This window comes from Asparagus officinalis, chromosome 2 (assembly GCF_001876935.1).
Source record: "Asparagus officinalis chromosome 2, Aspof.V1, whole genome shotgun sequence".
NCBI lineage: Eukaryota > Viridiplantae > Streptophyta > Magnoliopsida > Asparagales > Asparagaceae > Asparagus > Asparagus officinalis.
This window is the reverse complement of record NC_033795.1, coordinates 69310656-69316050: the sequence shown is the minus strand read 5'-3', so window position 1 is coordinate 69316050 and position 5395 is coordinate 69310656.

Genomic DNA, 5395 nt, shown 5'->3' with positions numbered 1-5395 from the left:
CGTAACTACCTTCCCATGTTTCAAACTCCGTTATTTTGACAGTTATCCACGTGATTCTCGCCCACGACGTTCCCCATGTTCTTTGACAGTTAATGGACACATGTCAGCATTTATACAAAACGGTTTCTGATCCTTCGAGAGCTATCTCGCGTGCGAGACAGTAAACACTGTCTCGCATGTGAGACAGTAAACACTGTCTCTCCTGTAAGACAGTAAATACTATCTCGCATGGCGAGACAGTAAACACTATCTCGCACGGTGAGATAGTAAACACTGTCGCGAGACAGTAAACACTGTCTCGCGTGCCGAGACAGTCTACACTATTCCTTGTGTTCTTTTTATCTTTGGATGATCTCCTCTTGAGCTGTATTTGGATATCTTTTAGCATTTTTTGACGCCTACACTAAGTGGCTTCTTGCTTGGAGTAGCTACATTCTGAGAGTACCACTCTAATAAGCCTCTCACACAAACAATGAGAGCTTGTTTTTGTTATATTTCTCTTTTGAGTTTTGTTCATAACCCTAGCCAGACGATACAACTCATTAGTATGATGAGCAGAGCACTCCATCATTTGTTAGTATGGTTCCCCAAGTATAACATTGTCTTATAGGTCCCTTAACACGGCTCAACACGAACTAATGAACCATCGGGCGACGTATCTAAGCACGATCGTTAGCCCGTCAACACCGAAGCCAAACAATGTGCGACGGAGCGGATTAACGAGGCTACGATGGACCGTACGTGAACGACGGAATGAATCCACTCGCGTGCGGAATCAAACCAACGGTTCAGGGAGTCAACGAGTCATTCAACCATATAACGGATTCGAACTCAGACACCAAAGCCGATTTACTGCCTAATCGAACGGATTCGAACTCAGACACCAAAGCCGATTTACTGCCTAATCGGGATCCAGACTTCCAAATCAGGATTTAGAATAAATCGGGGTTCAGAGCAACGCTACGGGCGAACTCGGATGAATCGCGATCGAGTCACGATCAGTTTTAGAATCGAACTCAGAATTGGATTTATTGCCAAATCAGGAATCAAGTCAACGAATCAATTTCAGACCAATCAACCGCATAACCGAATCACGGACGAAGCGGATACAAGAACCGAAACAACCGAATGACGGACGCAAAACCCGGAGGGGCTCGGCCGAAACCGAGCCACCTCAAGGTGGCTCGGCCCAAGCTGAGACACCCCAGGGTGGCTCGGCATCACCTCAGGGTGGCTCGGCCAAGGCCGAGCCACCCCAGGGTGGCTCGGCATGAGCCGAGCCACCCTGAGGTGGCCGCCCAGATCTGTGCCAAATGCACAGATCTGGTTGCCTATAAATAGGCGGGGTCATTCATCATTTTGAAGGACTTTTTGGAAGAACTTTTGGAGAGCCGAAACTCTGCCAGATTGAGACCTCATCTTGGAGTTTTTGAAGGCTTGAAGACTTGGACGTCCAGATCTGATTCTTGGCGAGCACCCGCATCACAAAAGGCAGGAGTTCGAGGGGATCAAGATCTCAGATCTACGTTGTTACACTCCGGATCAAAGCTTGGTCTTTGATCCCGAGATTCGAGCGATTGTTTCCTTGGTGAAATAATCCCTCCGGCTATTATTTCCTTGGTGAAATAATACCCGTTATACTGCGTAGATCTGCTCGGATCTAGATCGCGCGGTGGTCCACGGCAAATAACCCCGGCGCAGGCAAACAACCCACCAAAGCGAGCGACCGCAAAACAGGAGCTCGCGATCTGTTCGACAAAAGAGAAAGAGTTGTAATTTTCTTTATTTTTTTTTATTTTCATTGTAACCGGATCTAAAAAAGACCGGATCTTCTGTAACCGAAAAACTGTTATTCAAGATAGCAATGGAATCAATGAAGAAAGCAACAGTTTTCCACGCGAACAATCTGGCGACCACAGTGGGAGCCACCGATCTCACTGCTGAGATCGGAGCGTCGCAGCCGCGGATCTCGATCCCGGTCGTGGAGGAGGTCGAGTATGAGTTCGACCAGCAGAAGTACGAGGAGTACGTGTCCTCGTCTGGATCAACCTCCCCCCGTAAGTCCAAGAAATTCCAGAAGTTCTCCTCCAGGAGAAAAGTCCGTTGGTGCGAAGAAGTTGAAGCCACCAACGACAACCTCACCCCGATCGACGCCGAAGTTGCGTCGGGTGAAGTCCCATCGGCCTCTAAGCAGGTTAAATCCGCCCTCGAAGGCGTGGTGACTCTCTCTAAGAGAGCTCGCCAGAGGCAGCGTCAACGCCTCGCGAAGCAATTCGCCAAGGCCATGGAGTCTGTTGACGGGGTCCGCTACAAAGCGGATCTGAAAAACAAACGAGGCAAACAGCCTCAACATCAAGTGAAGAGTGGTTCCTCCAAGCCATCAACGATGGAGTGGGTCCGGGTCAAACGGAACCGTACAACGCTTGAGGAGCGTATCCGCAAACGCCGCGCATTATCGGCGCAAGTACGGGCCAAAGACAACAACTACAGCCGTCGAAAGTTCAAACTACGGCGAATCAACTTAAGTCGCTGGTAATTTCCACAACTGTTCTGGGAGATCCCACAAGACCATCCCAGAGGAGGAAGTCAGTTTTGGAGCGCCTCGGTCCGCTTCCTAAAGAACGAGGCAAAGCTCCAGTTCAAGAACGGTTGGGGCCAATGAAGAAATCCCAAACAATTCAACATGCTGGGGGTCGTCGCAACCCTTAACATTTGGAGAAAATCGTGGCACCCAAGCGCACAACTTTGCGCATCGAAGTGCAGGAGCCCGCTGAAGATTCACACCCACAAAGGCGCGTTTCGAGGCGTGTGACTCTGGAGAGCTCAAAGAAGGAAATTCATTCTCAGAAGGAAACGTTGTTGTCTGATGACGATGACGTTATACCTGGGAGATCGTGCCAACACACGATAGGTTGCTCCGACTTTCAAATGGACAAGCTGTACTATCGTGCTGGAGGTACGAGCAAATCCAGAAACAGGAGCCCTCAAAGATTAGAGACTCAATGCCCTTGCTCAAAACTCATTCGGGCGGTATTATCTGAGTGCGACTGCACCAAAATGTTTCCCGAAAGAGTTTCCGTGTTCCAAAGACTCAGCATGGAAGCGCCAAAGCCAAGGACTAGACGTTTCCGAAGAAGAAGAACAATGGTCGAAGACGGTGAACGTTCAAGGGTCACTGCCAACATGAGTAGCAAGGGGACATCGGCACGGGATGATTTTGAGTCGATTCTGAGAGCCTCCCGGCCTAGAACCCGTCTGCAGTCCGGAACCATCGAGCGAGCAACCTATGGTAGGATTCGGACAAGACGCCCTTCAGAAGATGAAGAATCTGATGCCGGCTCCGCGGTGGCATCAGATAATACAGTATCCAGCGAGGGACAACCCCGCGAGGCCCTGATGATAAGTGCGGAACAGATGGCCAAGATGCTTGAAGACGCTTTGGCTAAGCAGAAAGAAAGTTTCAAATTTGAGATGGAGATGGCCATGCAGCAGATGAGAGAAATGCATGACCAACAGATCCAAGCATTGGCGAACCAACAAGGCGAGCAGAATCATCGTAACCCGGTTAATCTGGAAGATGAGGACACAAATGCTCGTAATACCAATGATCCTCCCGTCAACGCAGGGGGTGGTAATGAGAATGCTGGCGAAGAAACCGGCGAAAACCTGAAGATCAAGAACCTCGAGAGCAAAATCAACACATTGATCTCCGCTCAAGAGACGAAGAAAACAGGCATTCCTTGCCCATACCCAAGAGAATGGGAATCGATCCCATATCCGGCGAAGTTTAATCTAATTAACTTCACGCCGTTTAATGGGATGGGTTCACCCACTCAGCATTTGATTTACTTCAAATCGCACTTGGGAGTCATCTCTGGTAATGAGCCTCTGATGGTGCGGTCATTCGTTGGCACTCTTCGCGGAGCCGCCTTCGATTGGTATCGCCGCCTCAAGCCAGAAAGCATAAACAGCTGGGCCGACATGGAGACTAAGTTCCTTACAAATTTCTTCGACGATGACACCGAGATCTCTATCGGATCGTTGCTCGATGAGAAGCAGAAAGACGGGGAGTTAGTCGACACCTTCGTCAAAAGGTTCCGGAACAAGGCGATGAATTGCCGGGACCCGATCACCGAGGAATTCATCCTCCAGACTTGCCACAACAACCTTTCGCTAAGACATGGAAGGATCTGAAAGTTCGAGGAGAGCAAGCTGAGCGATTCCTAAGGAGAAAGAAGGCGGAGAGAAGCCAACCGGCAACAAATCCTCCGAAACAGAACTTCAACCAAAAAGGAAAAGGTAAAGCTCATGCTAATGCCGTTGATGATAACCAAACTTTTCAATTGCAACCTCAGCAACAACAGCAGCAATGAGCGCCACAACAATCCCAACCGCATTGGCAGCAACGACCTCAGAAACAAAAGTCTTCGGAGCCGAGGTTTCCCAAAGTCTACTCCTTCAAGGATGATGAAGTTCCCGGCATCTTCAAATACTTGTTGGAGAACAACAAAATACAGCTACCGGCGATCGTGGATCAAGAGGGAGCCAGCAAGGTGACGGATCCAAAGTACTACGCGTACTACAGAGCGGTCCACCACCCTACGAGATCATGCTACCACCTCAAGGACAAGATCCAGGCGTTAATCGACGTAGGGGTCATAACCCCGAAACCAGCCAAGAATGTGGGGGAAAACGCAGTGTCAATCAGTTTTGGATCGGTGCCTACAACTTGGTTCGAGCCAAAACGCGTTACCAAAGTCGGGATGAAGACAAATCTGGTATGCATTTATCTAAGTATAGTCCGGAAGCGCGCATGCTCATGGAAAAACAAGGATACGATTTCACACTCGAGCAGCTCAGGAGAAGGTTTATACTTCGATCGAGGATCCCGTATCCCAGTCAAAGCGGCATACGTACGTCAAAAAGAAACGCCCGATGACTATTATGTCACAAGAGAGGCTTAGGCTATGTCTCACAGATGACGAATGTGGTTGGCAAATTATCGATCAAATTGCTAACAAAGCTAAGGATGGGTACTGTCGCAGATTCTTCAGACTGAGGATTCCGACACAAGTTTTGGGAGAAATGTTCAAAACTTAATGCCAAACATGACTACAGCCGCTGATCCTCTACGTTGGAGATGACGATCAATGCCAATGTGGAGACCGCATGTGGTTCAATGCACCGTAAACATGCACGTTACGGTGATTAGGTTCGAACAGAGAGTATTAGCCACCAACACGAAGATGAAAGTAGTCCAAATTGAATATGGGCGATGAGGCCAAACCAAAGCCAGTATTCCATGCAGCGTGTAGTCTTCTCTCAGATGAGAAGGAGGAATTAATTGCCACTGACTCAGAGAATAGCATTGGGTTGTGCTTGCGGCGCTGGAACT